Source organism: Hippoglossus hippoglossus, chromosome 21 (genome assembly GCF_009819705.1).
Source record: "Hippoglossus hippoglossus isolate fHipHip1 chromosome 21, fHipHip1.pri, whole genome shotgun sequence".
Lineage (NCBI taxonomy): Eukaryota > Metazoa > Chordata > Actinopteri > Pleuronectiformes > Pleuronectidae > Hippoglossus > Hippoglossus hippoglossus.
The window spans coordinates 18,760,311-18,776,088 of NC_047171.1; the positions used below are offsets into that span (position 1 = coordinate 18,760,311).

General features: G+C 42.2%; 1 protein-coding gene across 2 annotated transcripts in view; it reads right to left on the reverse strand.

Annotated features, from left to right (window-relative positions):
- The window catches only part of col4a2 (collagen, type IV, alpha 2), a 56,973-nt gene that overhangs the window by 36,036 nt on the left and 5,159 nt on the right, over window positions 1–15,778 (reverse strand). The window lies entirely within an intron of this gene.

Sequence of the window (15,778 nt, forward strand, 5' to 3'; positions counted from 1 at the left end):
GCGTGGACACGACTTGATCAAAGAGAGCGGGGACGCGAGCGGGATTTCCCAACCCACAGGTCAGAGGTGTCCTGAGCCCGCTGAGATATCTGGAGACGTTAATGACGACAGAATGGAGCCTTTGAGAACCTTTGCTTTTATGTTGGGTTTTATAGGAAAATACCTTGTAAAATTCAAACTGAAAAGAATTTGCTTTAAATCCTTTGCATGAGCACATTTCTTACTCATCAGAAGCAAAGGCAAAATAGTTCGAAACCTTAGCAAAACTGTACGAACTCCTGAAAATGTCAGGAATATTGTGTGTGGAGTTTGCCTTTCTAAGAATGTTCTTGAATCTCATTGTCTTTCTAAGTTGACATCTTAGTCTGTATCTCTGCCCTGAGATGTTCTTCCAGTTTCGCCTGTTAGAAACATCACCAACACGACCACCGGCTCGCTGGGAATTTTCCAGCTGTATTCACACAGGGGCTCAGTCCGACATGTCCTGGAAAATGTCCGGAGTTCAGTGCATGTGTGAAAGCAGTTTCCATGGCATGCTGAGAGCCACATCTTCACCTCCAGTGCTGCAAAACATCATGACTTTAGCTCTAATTTGTTGCTGGAATCAATGAATCACTGATCCAAATGTTCTTTTAATGGATGTGTGGCTTAATCAGTAACTAAACCGTGCAGCACTGTTTCCATTTAACTGTCTGGCTGGAAAACAAAGCTTTATGATAGTTGAATTATTCCACTGAACTTTTCCCTGCTGTGAACACAGATATAACACGAACAAATTTAGCATATGACTCCCAAGTTAAGGTAAAAAAGGCTTTTCAGTTGCCTTTGACTTAGCGTATTAGTACAGTGTGAGTAAAACCTTCTATACAGACATGCAGAGACGCTCCGTGAGGCTGACGTCTCCGTGTCGGCCCACGTCCTCCACCCACACAGCCATACCATAGCCTGCTTAGGCAGCAAATGCCTCGATACCCTCCCTTCTCCCTTGTCAAGAAAATGGACACATTATGCCCACAATGGTAACAAAGTGGCTGATAAAGAATCAGAAGATTTCTCCCTCCACATTTTGACAGCAGATCCCAGCGCTCCCGAAGACAAAGGCCACATTGAGACCCTCCTCACACACAAAGACCGTCTTTTAATGTGCAGGCGTCGTCCTTTAATGATCCCCTATCGCCTCAACAAAAAGACCCTCTTCCCCGCCATTATGGAATGCACAAGGCCGCATTTCTTCGCTAACTATCGGTGGATCTGTGGGGTTCCTTTCAAACTGCTGTTGGATCTAGTTAAGACAAGCTGTGATGAGCTCAGTTTCAGCCTGAAATACGATGGTGACAGACTCACTCTGTCCACAAACAACATTCTTCTTTCATGTCCCGAATGTTCCCAAACCAAGCAACGTCTCTGTGAACACCTTGGCAACGTTTTATCCTCCGGAGGGGACGAAAAATTCACGACATGACCTTTCTTCACAGTGAGGTGGAAATCCAGAACACGGACAATAGACGGCGTCATCTCCGAACAGACCCACAAAGGAACAGCTCCCCATAAAGGCGATGACACATCGTGTAGCAATGCACCATCAATTCAACTTTCAACCGTTTACAGGTTGAAAATAGCTGGTGGCCGTTTCAGCAGACAATAGGATTGTGCTGCAGCATCCTGTTTTCTCCACCCGACGACATAATAACACACTGGAAAGTAATTGGACGATAATGTGGGGGTGCATTTTCAATGAAGCACTCGACAATAAAAAAAAATTTGACATTTTAATGGAAAAAGATGAGGTTCAAAAACTTTTTGCCAATAGTCCACCAACCATCTTCTATTCCCTGTCTTTCTCAGAGTGCTTTCTCATTGGTGCCTCTTCACAAATACACACATGAGTGAACCACTAATTCACCATCCTGTCTGATCGCAGACTGCAACTACACGTCTTATATCAGACAACTTCCCCAAATTTCCTGGCAGATTTTCAGACTGACAAAGGATGATAAAAAAAAATTATAAATAAAAATCCCATGTTGGGATCGTTAGGGCTGATTTTCGCTCAATGTTAGATATTTATACGCAAATGGACAGAGCCTTCAGTTTGTACTCTGTATTCATTTCATCTGTACATCTTCTGAGTGCTATATGCATACGGATGACACAAAACAAAGCAGTACCATCGGAAACCATGGGGGTGCACCACTGTACACAATAGTTCAGGCGAGACAATCATAGGACACAAGGAAGAAACACAAGAATAGGTCGAATCACTGGTGCAGGTTATAAAACAGATCCACAACAAGACAAACTAACTTTTGCTAAACTGCCTTGTTGGGTCTGAGAAAACCGAACAACAGATGTGACAAAGACAGTGTGTTCAGATTAAAGAAAAAGGTCAGAGGGGGCTTTTTAACCATGTTCTGTATCAGATCAAAACTACAGGCCCAGAAGCTGCAACATGTAGAAAGAAAGACATGAATCCAGACCACTCAGCACCACAGCAGGGGGTCATACAGGCCATTACCATAAATCTGACACCTATAAGCTGTAGTGAGAGAGGTCAGGCTCCCAGTCTCAGTAGAGAATACTTTATCAGGCTATTGCTATTTGTCTCGTAGTGAATGGTGATTTCGGCTCGACACGTGCCCATGAGCTGCAGTGTTTCCCATTTTTATAAAAGAACCCATTAATATCTCCTTTTTTTATTCTAGACAGAATTTGAGAGCATAATAAGCAACTTATTTTATCTTTGACAGGAGGGCTGTCAAACAACAGTGTATATGACATGGAACACTGACCCTACGCACAGAGCAGTTCCTGGGATCATTCATCCAGGGCCTCTCGTTTACAGAACAACCCTTCGGTGTTGATCATCTTTTATGTCCTATGAACTGCTGTCAGTGGCACCGATGTAAACACGCTCTCTACACAGATTCATATCCATACATCAACCTGTGCATCTGGGTACATCGCTCAGACCAAACACACGTGACAGCGCAATAAAACATTTTATGACGGTTGACGCAGGAAAATAGGTTGAGTCTGTCAAAGTAACAACATGCTGTTTTCCTCTCAGAGCAAACACGGCGTCCCCTGAGGGAAACTAATATATTCCTCTGCCATATGTGTTTGGAATAAGAGATAAAGATGGACGACATGACAGCTCCCCAAAAGTGAAGCCAAAGTGACTCAATTGCCCCCCTGGTGGCTGGCTGCAGTATAGGCGATAAATCCCACCACCTCCAGATAAATGAATGGGACATGGAACAAATTAAAATGATATATGTCCAAGTGTTCATTTTTCGGATAAGTTTACTTTCAATTAGATATTTGATGCTAAAAAAACAGGTGAAACTTTGATCTTTGGTGCGAGACGGCAGTGTTCATATCCGGGATATTTTGGCTTCATTTCTGGATAGTGGGAGGAGGTGGAGACTCGTCGTTCATCTTTATTTACGGTCTAGGTTCTACTTTTTCTGTTTCATGGTGGGCGGCAATTTGCGTTAAGGTGCATTACCACCATCAACTCAATTATATACTGTAGTCTATGGTCTGTGTGTGGGCTATATCACATCTTTGATATTCACTCATCTGTCATTACCTGTTTTTGAAAGTGCTTCCTTGAATAACTAATTAAACACCGACACACTGCTGTATGAAGATGACCTGTACATGATTAATGCCTCCCTGACCGAGCAATGTTGTTTTTGTTTCCTCCCTGTTCCTTATGGCTGAGCTGGAGCTTCACTCTGAACGTGCACCGACTCCTTCAGCGTAATGTACGGTGAATGAAATAAAACCAGCTGGGTCAACAGCGACTCTTTCTCACGCTCAGCTTCTCACTCCCCCTCCTCCTTCCTGCCGACACACACATTAACAAATCATTGTGATCAATGCTATTAAAATGAAATACGGAGGGTTTATTTGGATTTGTGAAGCAGGTGATCCAGTGAGCGTTGGATTTTAATTACATTTATCATCCGTAAAGAAAGAGCGGCGACAGATGCTGTTACAAGCCATCAGTAAGCAATATGGAATATGACGTAATGGAGTTAATCACATTCCTTTCCCCTCATCTATTACTTTATTATTGTCTATGAATGTGAGGATTAGTTTGGACGAGAGTATCACGCTCCTACCAGGAGTCTAATAAAGGTAAAATGGAGGCAGTGGCACAGAGTCTCAAATAATACAAGTGATTAACTAATAAGTTTAACAATACAACATATATACATATTGTTGCTATGGTTAACTGCAGTTTATCTGGTGTCAATTGAAAAGTGGTTTAACTGTTGACTTGTGTTAAGTTTGACCTATGCCATCATTTTATAGGATATGAGCCTTTCCCATAGAAATAATGTAACACCCCTGCCAAGGCCCTTACATTAAATCAAGCAGCACCAAATTGCGCAAACTCATAAATATCAGTCCCCTAAATGTGCCGGTTTTTCCATCAAAATGCATGAATAATTCTCTGTGAAATCAGGGAAAATATCCAAAAGATCACAATGCTGAAAAAGGTTATAAAAAGATGCTGGATCTGTCTCTGAGGCCAGATCCAGATCAAACTTCAATGTGTTGATTCATGGACCATGTCCCATCGTTCCACCAAGTTTCATGGAAAACTATTCAGTAGATTTTGCATAATCCTGCTAAAAAACAAACAAAACAACATGGACAGGGGTGAAAACATAACCTCTTTAATTAGACGCAAAGCTAAACCTTTTGATAGGCGTCTTCCTCTGCCTTATAGATTCTTGAATTATAATTGCCCATTTTTATCTTCATCTTACTCCCCAGTCTTTTATAGTGTACCACCATCGTACCACAGTATATTCAGATGTGATGATCGTCGGTTTGTGTGATTTGTCTGTGGTCAGCTTGGGTCACCATAGTATTGTTTTTCTTTTTGTGAACAGTTTACAGTAGTTTAACCAAAGACATAACCACTTCCTGTCAATGTCAAGCAGCCAAAATCAACAGGCCATCGACCAGACAAAAACACACGACAAACGCAGACCAAACAAACTGAAGGCAAATTATAAATATAGTTCCAGAGGAATAATTTCAGCTACAACTGAAAGAGGCACGTTAGGGCTCTGGCCTCCAGCTGGAGTCAAAAACCAGAGGCTTGCAGGAGGATTATGGTGCATTAGAGGAATCAAGGACCCACATAATAACGACTACAATGATTAGATACATAACCCCTGCATGCTTCAATGTTACAAATGTCACTTTAAGACAAATGGGGGGAGAGAAATTGATTTTGAAAAAATCTTAAAAATGTAGGTTAATGGAGAGCACTGCACAAAACACCCAATAATGGAATTCAGAAAATGCATTGTGAAGCCTCTCCCCTGTGAACTGAAACAGGAAACAAGGCATAAAACGTACACATGCAAACACACACACACACACACACACACACACACACACACACACACACACACACACACACACACACACACACACACACACACACACACACACACACACACACACACACACACACACACACACACACACACACACACACGAGGAGACAGATGTGAGTCCTTGGTGTTGACACATATATGTACATTCCACATCTCCCCCTGCAAATCGTTCACCAAAAATCCAATGATACCAAAGAGATTCCTTACTTATTTCACTAAAAACAAAACTTTATATAATTTTATTATTTTTGATTTGCTGTTGTTCAAACATTCACAGATCAACCTTGGTGCCACAGACAGATCCACGTAACACAGATCACTCTGAGGCTCAGGTGATGGAAATGACAAACTGCCTCTTTGCGCCGGTTTCTCGGTTTTCACACATGAAACGGCAAAGTGGAGCGTAAACAGTGTTTGTGAGGGACCCCTCCTGTGTTTGAGGTATCACATGAGCCGAGATCACAGACTATCACAGGTCAGCATGCGTTTGATCTGAGGCTGGTGGTGACACAGTTGTTTCCCTTCACTCACAATGAGGAGAGAAATGGCTGCTGTGATAACGGTAATGAAGACTCTTGAGAGGATGAGCCAGAAACTAAATCCCACTACAAGAAAACCGTAAGTGGTTAATCTATGGGCCGTTTGTCAGGGGCTGAAAGAAGGATTTGACCTGCGGCCTTCCCACTGACCCAGAGGAATGTCTGATCCCACTATTCAATTCTGAGGGGGACCATCTCCCTTCTGCAGTTACTAGTCAGGAATAGTGGATCCTCAGAGGACTGAGAGAAGTGCCACCAAACAAACCCTAAGGACAGAAGGAAATGAACCATCCTTCCATCATTAACTTCTGTGTCTTTCGGCCACAATTTTCCTCCGTCTCCGCTCAAGCAGCGATCAAACGATGTTCAGTCAACACTGGTGTAACTAGCTTCCCTCCTGCACTGGTTAGTGTTCACGTGTTTGAACATGATCCACCATGACAGGAGAAGCCTTTTAGCAGGTTAACCCATGTTTGAAAAAGTGTATAAATCAAAAAGAGCACAGATTCAGTTAAACCACGACCCACAAAGGTTATTCAGAGGTACATTAAATATTCTCAGATGAATGCAATTTAGGAATTCAGTTACTTAAAACTAACTATATATCTAACTACTAAGATAGTAATTCAAAAACAAAGCCGCTTTAAAGCCCGAGTTTGGCGTTTTTGTCCAAACCCATCTTGATTGCACCCATTGGTCAGTACTGGCTGTCAGTCACATGGAATCTGCGCCCCTTAGCTACATCATCAACTTTACTCTAAATGCTAATAAACTCCTTATGAAATCGTTTACTGATGTTATGAATCAAGTGAGAAATACAACTATTTTCCCATTGGCTTAGACAGAAACTGATTTCTTTTTGTGACCTCTACTGGTCATTTGAGAGAACCCAGGTTTGAGGCTGAACTGAAGTGAGAATACAATATGTAGTATTTTTTTTTGGAACATTACAAAAATTTGATGTAATAAATTATCCAGAAAGGGAAACTACCAAGGTTACAGCTGCTCTTGTTCACACTAATGATGTGCACGTCAAAGAGAATGTACAAAACTCGCTGAATTTGAAACACCTGGCCCCTTTCAACAAGAATCTCTGAGAAGAGTTTCTCTACTTATGTGATGGAAACAGACAGGATATAACTTGATGCATATCTGTGCTATATCTCAGTGTCAAGGCGAGAGCAATTCAATACTGTGTGTGCGATACTCCCTTTGCCAGCTGAGAAGCATCTCTGGGAAGGACTCACTGTAACCTGGAAGCCAGAGTTAACGTCTAAATCATGAGGTAACTTCACAAGGAACCTTTTTATCCATGCTAGAGGTGTGGCTCCATGGACAGGAACGTCCACTGTTCAGTCAACCACTTTGATCCTGACTATATATTTCAACATTTTTAAAAGGATTGCCAAGAAATCTGATACAGACATTTAAGTTCCCCTCAAAAAGACCCCCCACATTTCATTACATGGATTTTTACCAAATACCTGCAAAGCCAACATCATCCTCATTAGCGTCACTTATATGCTTACTTTTTGTACTTTACTTTAAATATGAGGATGCTAACATGCAACACTAAGAAAGTCAACATGGTAATCACTATACCTAATAGGGGTTGGCAGGTCTGGGGGGTGTTAGATGGATATGTGAGTGTGTAATGTGATTTAGTCCCGATCTGAAAGTTACTGTACCTTTCCTTCCAGTTCCACGCAATTCGGTTATAGTAATCGACAGCCTTAAGTGAACAATTTGGCCCAGGACAAATGTCATCACTGTAAGGGTTTCCACTGTACTAGAAGTTTGTTGGGAGGTTGGGGCGGCATTAAATCAGCATTTACAAAGACAAAGATCGTGATTTTACAGACATTTCATGTCTTTTCACAAAAGTGATCAAAACACTTGATGTTGTCTGACAGACACTAAGGCCTGATGCTGCAGTTGAAGTCCTGTTCATTGTTTGTACTTTTTGTTTGACAATATCTTGAATTATGTCACCACACTGTTGGCATCCTCCATGTAGCCTCTGTGAATTCAGGACAAAATGAGGGGGAATTTGGGTGAAACCTTTCTTGTTTTGTTGGATATAAAAGAGTAAAGTAGCTTGTCTAAATGACCCCTGTGACTTTGTGTGGGAAGATATAAACATTAAATCATAGATGAAGATGAGGACTGAAAGGAGTTGGTGACCACATCATGCTGGTGATTGTTGCTGTCTGGCTGTGTGACTAACATGTGGGCTATGAGAAATGTTATCCTCACAATGTAAGTCTGAAAACCTTCTGTTGCAAAGCATCTGGGAGCTTTCCCTCATCGCCGAATACCCAAAAAATGCCTGATCTCCACTGAAGAGATTTCAAGTCATATGTTAATTTGATGAATGCAAATTATGTCGGTACTTAATTTATCAGCGTAATAAGTACCTGTTTTTCAAAAAATGGTCTAGTTGCTTAAAAAGTAGGGCAGCATGTCAAAACAGGGGTTCGTACTTCCCGTGCAGCTTTGCCTTCCGGCAATAGTGCGACATAGTATTGCTGCAAATAATCAGTTTACAACTCTTTAACAAACAAAATGGTCAGACACAAACACACAGACACACACGCAGAAGAAAAACTTCAAACAAATCCCTGGGACTGGTGCCGTTTTTATTGAGCCATGTCTTAGTGTAGTAACAAATGTCCCAAAGGCCTCCATTAAGGTGATAAGGGGAATTCTCATGGCAGCTATAATGGATTCTACAGATTCTACACGTGATAAACAGTAATGCTTGTCTGCACCATTGCTTCTTCACACCTCATTCTGCTTCCTGCCACACCACCATCAACTTCCTGTTCCAGAGTTAAAGGGCTGAAGTCACAGCGGCCATTTATTTAACACCCAGAGACAAATATGTTCACTTAGCATGAAGATCAAAAGAAAAACAGACAAAGAGGAAAGAGAAAGAAAAAAAGAGAAGGAGGAGTGAATGAAAAAACTGTGAGACTAAACACATGACGTTGTGATTCTGTGCGTCAGTGTAGAGCAGCTATAAAAACCAACTTAACACTGTGAGTAATATCTTGAAATTTACACCAAAGAAATTATTGTCACAGGAATTAAAGAATCAATGAACTGATGAGGGACAGTACAGGGTCAATCTGAGCATATTTAAAGGATCATTATCAGTTAAAATGAAACCAATGTAATCCTTTCCTTCATAAATACACCAATGTTGATTGGTGTGTATTTTATATAGCACTTTTCTAGTCTTCAGTTCAGTATCTTGGCCAAGGACACTTTGAAACATGGGATGGGAGAGACTGGGATCAACCCTGTGGTTGGTGGACAATCCGCTCTACCTCCTGAGCCTGCTAGTGTTGCAGATACATCATTATACACTCAGCAGCTTTTCTATATTAAATCTGGCTTCGTCACACGTTCTTTTAACAAGGCTCATCTTTTTATTCACAGACTGCACCTTTAGCATTTCACATTTTTAACCCTTAGGAGTGATGGACTGTTTTCAGATTTTGCCACATTAAACATGTTCACCGTGCCAATGTTTGGTGTCTTCTTCCAGCACAATGTTGCCTGTAAGACCAGATTTTCCATTTTGTATTTGTTTGGACTCCTGAGAGTTAATTCATTTTAATTTTAAACCAGTATTTAAAGTAAACAACCTTTTTAACTTCATTGTTATTTCATTATGGATAGGAAATAACAATGTGTGCTAAAAGTAGGCTTTACAGAACAGAATAAAGCAGGGGGAGTACAGAGAGCGACCTGCAGAGACGGGGGACAGGGTCACTCTGCAGAGAGCAGGACATGACTTTGAAGGAGAACATGAACTCGAGCAGAGGGACCTGGAAGAAGCAGGACGGAGCAGAGACTCCCACCGTATCCTCTGGTTCAGCTCCAGTGTAAACAAAGCTCCGGTTTCTGCCCCAGGCCTGACACAGCTGGACCTTCCTCTTCCTTTAACTGGCCTCAGGTCACCAAGAGACTTGACTCCATTTCCCAGAGGGCCGCGCTCCTAATGAGGGCTTCCTGCTACAGATTGAACTAAATGAAGCTGCTCTGGTCTTTGGTGCCAAAGGGTCGACTTGTCAGATCTGTTTATGGTGATCACTTCTGCTCACCTCTGATCAATGACATCCAGATGTGAGGACACGTTCAATAACACATGGGCACTTGAAGATACATCTGCTTGTTTTCTGTGTATGAGACAACATCCTCACATGGAATTCACATATGAGGAACATCATCCAGAATCACAGATGAGATAGAATCAGCTTTAACTTAATTAGTCGTGTACATAAAGTTCCACACACTAAATGGTTTGGATGGCAGGATAATGTGGGATAATTTGTCCTAAAATGGAAATGATTGTGTGAGCCAAATTCAACTGCAACCCATTCCATTGTTTTAAAGAATTTCCACTCAAATTCACAAACATAAATGCATTCATGAAGCTAGAGGAAAAGTCAGGAGCCAGAGTCATTGAAATAGTTTTCATGCATAAACTCCGTAAAAATGTCTGGAAAATGAGGTCCGGACATTCACTGGACTTTCACACTTGAAGAACACAGAAGGACATTATTTGGGTCAGATGCGTTCAAAACAACCGGAAAAAATATCTGGAATGCTCCGACGAGCCGAGGCGTCTGAGTAGAGCAGGAGCCAGAATATGACGCTGCGGAATTCACATGTTTTTGTTTATACCGCATCAACACCTCTTATCGCTAAAAGCTCTCGAATCAGGTTTTCACTTCAGGTTGACATCTTTGTCTGTGTCTTCTACACGTATGATGCTTCTTTTTTTGTTTTTGTTTTGCGTCTGTTGCGTGTTAGAAACATCATTGACACGCCCACTCCTGCTGTATTCTCAAATGGGCTAATATTACACAAAACGTGCAGGAAAAGTTTGCAGCAACTGACTCAGGAAAATGGAAACTGAAAATTTCAGGGAAATGTCCAGACATCAGTTTTTTCTAAAAACAGCTTAAGCTTGATATTCTGGGCACTGTCTGTGGATATAAATTTGGAGGCAATCTATCAAATACTTTCTGAGATAACTCAGTCTGGACCAAAGTGGTTGCAGAAAGACAAGCAAACGTTGCCATGTATGGCGTCACACCACTATTACAGCTAAAACAGGGGGAAAAAAACATCAGCTGGAGGATGAGTAAGAGTGAGAGAAGCTGGACACAGTCTTGTTATCACAAAGTGTGCATTTAACTTTGTTCACATTTTTCCCATCACAAGAAATAATTCACTTTAATCAATTAGAGCACAGCTGGGATGGAAGTGAATGGTCCAAGTCCCCCAGCAGTGAGATCAGTGAATGGCCCTCAGCAGGCACCTGTCGAACCCAACAGCTCAAAGCCCAGAGTGATGCTGTGAGAAAGGAGCATGTATGGTCTTTAGGTAAACACAGCTGACACAATCCTTCCACATGAGCTCACTGGGAAGACTCACCGCGACTGAGGACAGACAGACGCACATGTCCAAGGGCCGCGCGAGGGGGGAGGCGGGGGGGGGGGGGGGGGGGGATGGGGAGAGAGCTGAAACGTGAAGGAGACAAGCTGAGGGAGGACAGACTCCCTGCCAAGTGTCCCTTTCACAGATAGATGGAGAGAGAGCGAGGGGACGGAAGACAGGGCAGACAGAGACCAGGGGCAGAACGAGGCTATAAAAGGAAGTGAGAGACTGAAGCCTGGGATGACTGGGAGGACGGCGCTTTTGGAATTCTTTCAGCTCAGCCTGGTGGGACCCCTGTGGTCCCACCATTAATCACTGTAAGATGGATAGAGGGCAAAGGACAGGGGCGGATATATATTTATAAATATACAGTAAATGGGGGATTTTCCAAAGACAACTTCCAGAATGAACTTCACTTCCGAAACTAAATTCCAAGTCAAATAAAAGTCAGATGAAACTGATGGAGTTTACAAATGCGGGTTACATCGACACAAACCAGAGACATGATGAAAAGTCTTTATATTTTTAACTGAATGTCAAAGATGACATATTTTGCAGACTCAATTCAAAAGGAGACACGTTTTGTTGGAGGGGAAGAAAGATGAACAATGTCCTTCCATCTTAGAGTTATCCCAACAGATGACAGCAATACAGTACATATGTAGGCCTATATGTACACTGTAGGTGCTCTATGTGCAGACCATAGACTAAATGATGCATCTCCACTTTCTCTAACTATCCAGAAGTGAAGCCAAAATATCCTATAAGAACGCTGCCATCTTGTGTAGGTGAAGCCAGAGTCTGCACAGTAACGATGGGGGGATGGAGCCACAGTAGCGAGGTCCTGCGCTCGACCATTTGTGACTCACGGCTGTCAATCATGAAGTTTCACCCTAATTTTATACCACTAAATAAGTAATAAAAACCAAAGTTACTTTTTTATTTTAGCCCATGTCTCACCCACTAACATGGAGGAGATGGTAGTTATGATCTATACTGCAGCCTGCCACCAGGCGGGCGATCAAGACACTCTGGCTTCACTTTTGGAGAGCTGTCATGCCATCCATGTTTATACGTATATATGGTAAATACAGAACATACTGCAGGCATATAAGTAAGGAGGTTAAGAGGCAGCTAAATAGAAGTTTACATAATTTTGTTTATAGGCTCCAAAATAACAAATGAAAAAGGGCTTTTACGTTGATTTGGACGAGGAACTTAGACCCTCAAACATGCAGTAAATGTTGTATATTCCCAGTCAACAGAAATTACACAGGTTTCTGCATCAAAAACTAAAGTTGTGTAATGAAAAAATCATTTTGATGTCCTATATAATTGCTCTTAGGTCTATCTTATAAAAGTCTTGATGTCAATTAGCTCTTAACAACCTCACAAACAAAAACTCGAATGAGCAAGCATGCAAATCTGCCACCAAGCACTGACAAAACCTGCACCAGAGGATATATAAAGTATATAAATGTTTAAAGATGTTAATACTCCTGTTTGTATACATACAGTAAAGAGAAGCACTTCTCAGAAATAAGTACAAGTCAGAGAGTTCGTGAGTCTGCTCTTATACTGTAGACTGTGTTGAACCAGGGAAGAGGTTCATAGTGTGTGACCACAGGCTGTCACACATGACTGGGAATGAAAATGAAGCATGAACTGATTATCCACGGAATCAAACCACTTTCCTGTTGCCCTTTCTCCTGAACTTCTACATATTTTCTCATCATTATAACATAAGAATAATACAAATACATAATTCAAACGTCTTTATGCCAGGCAGCCAAGAGGAGGGATGGGGAAAGGATCTGCTGAACAAGCTGACAGTGTGCAGTGCTCTTGTAATGTGATGGAAGGCAGCACATTAATGTAAAGAACATGGAGCCATGTTCAGAAACGGGATCAAGTCATGAGACCACAAAGCACCAGGTTACATCAAATGTACAATGTCATGAACATAACTAACCCATTTTGCAGAAAAATCATAGATGGTAAAACCCAAGCGATTTATTTCTTGGCCAATAAAAGTTGTCGGATATGAGTCTTTCACAGATGGATCGGTATGGATGTTTATGTTATGAAAACGATAAGGCCTTGTCTACACTACTGCAGATGTACTACTCTGTAATTAATTTTTTTCCTGTGAAAAGTCTATAGCCACCGTTGTTCTTGCTGTTTCTGGCACATGCTCATTACATTATTAAGCTGTGATGTCATCATTTCCCAAATGCTCTGTTTTACATATATGTGGGCAAATGTTCCAGTGGCGAACCTCCGCCTACTGCTCACCTCCACTCAGCGCGATCGATGAGGCGAATTGAAGCGAGGCTTCGTGTGGAGTTTGTTGAGCTTTGACCTGCGATATTCTCTTCACATTTGCTCATGTGTGACCAAGTGTGGGCAGGGCGTGGTTTTGCAGGATATGTTTACATTTTATGTTTTAAAAAAAGTCTTCTTTCATGAATTAAGTTCTATATATATGTGGTTGTATTTGCATTTTTATTTTGATTATAGTTATATATTATAATGTTTATGGCCGATCTATATATATTGGACAATTTTTACTCCATAAAGTCATTAGCGGCCCCCAAAGATCCTTATTGGCCCGGGTGGTTTATCCCACATACTGTACACAAGTGTGTGAACACTTTGAGGAATGTCCAGAGCACATTTTAAACACGTAGTGAATTTTAATTGATTTCATTTAACATCTAAAATTTTATAAATGTCATGCTACAGAAGAATTAGTCAGACAAATAAAACATCCATCATGCAGCCCTACACATCACAGACTCTTCCCCCGGCCTGTCTTGTGTTGCTGCTGTAACGTATGAGCAGGCCTGGGTTCACACAGTGAACATACATCCCAGTAAACGCTCTCTGGAGTAGTCTAACTATGTGGGGTCCGGCAGGGCTGTAAAGCAACTCCTGACACATTTAACTCCACCCCGTTTCCTTTTTCCTGTTTAGAGAGCTTCTCTGGATAACCTATTTTCTCTTCACACAATTCTGCTCGCAGGATGTTTCCCATAAAGTCAAACTTCGCTGAGCCCAGAGATAAACACAGCCCCCGCACTCTGTGCGTGCAACAGAGCGAGAAAATTAGGCACACGCTCACACATCCTGCCGTTGGTGGGGGGCAAAATTGGCCGACTAATTGAGGACACCTTTCAGGGTCTGCAAGAAACACCCAAACAAATCTCTCACAAAATTACCAGAGGTATCATAATGCTCTGATTTCAACAGGTCTTGTAATAATGCAGGCGATGCTTGTTTAAACTGGGATTTCTGTGCCAGTGGGACAAACATCCGAGCTCACCAGGCCTTTCCTCGCTGTTACAATGAAGAATCAAAGACTAATAAAATAATCAGCACCACAAAGTTACAAAAAAAGGAGGAAAGAAAAGAAAAGAAAAGAAAACACACACATAAAATACATGTGAGCATCTGTGCACATTACACAGACGTAACACAGAACAAATGCAGGGAGGTCAGAGGGGTGACGGCAACACCTCAGTGGAAAGTGCATGCCTCCCTGCTTCAGTCTCTTAATCACCTCACACACACACACACACACACACAGACACACACACACATACTTGCACACACGCACACGCAGGGAAGCCCCACACGTAGGCTTCTCATCCGAGCCTGTGGTTTCCTGCAGCAGCGCACACAATGGGGCTCTTCCCCTGATTGTTACAGCCGCGCGATCTCGATATCACAGCCACCATTTTGGCAGGGGATGTGCTCGCCATTTTTCTGCCCTTATCACCGGCAGACATCTTCCCCCTCGCCCCGGACACACGCCTTCCTCCCCCATAAAACAATCACATTTGAGCGCTCGGTCACGTGTCCGCTTTCCATTCGGTGACCCCCATCACCCGCCGCTCACCCACATCTAAAAAAGCAGGCTCGTGAGGCAGGGTTTCCCAAGTGAACTGCCCCACGCATCGCCTTACACCTTTTAACTAGTGTGAACTGCATTTCCATCCCTATTCTCTTGTGGATATTAAGAAAAAACTGGAGTGTAGTTTGACCTTGTGGAATACAATACCAGAAAGGCACATGCAGCAGAAACATTTCTCACAATCATCCATGGAGCTGAAAGAGAGGGTAATTTGTAAAGCAGACGTTGCTGCAGGGCTTCCAGATACAGTTGGGATGTGAAGCCAAAAACGTGTCATCCCCGGCCGCGGACGAAATTCCCACAACTCACACATCCGCTGCATCATCCCCTCATTCCATCGTGCTCGCACACATCTTGAAATATATTCTCAAACACGAGAATCAAAGCCCCTCAAAGGGTCCTATACGAAACCTCCTGTTAACATTTCTGCCTCAAGAGCCTTC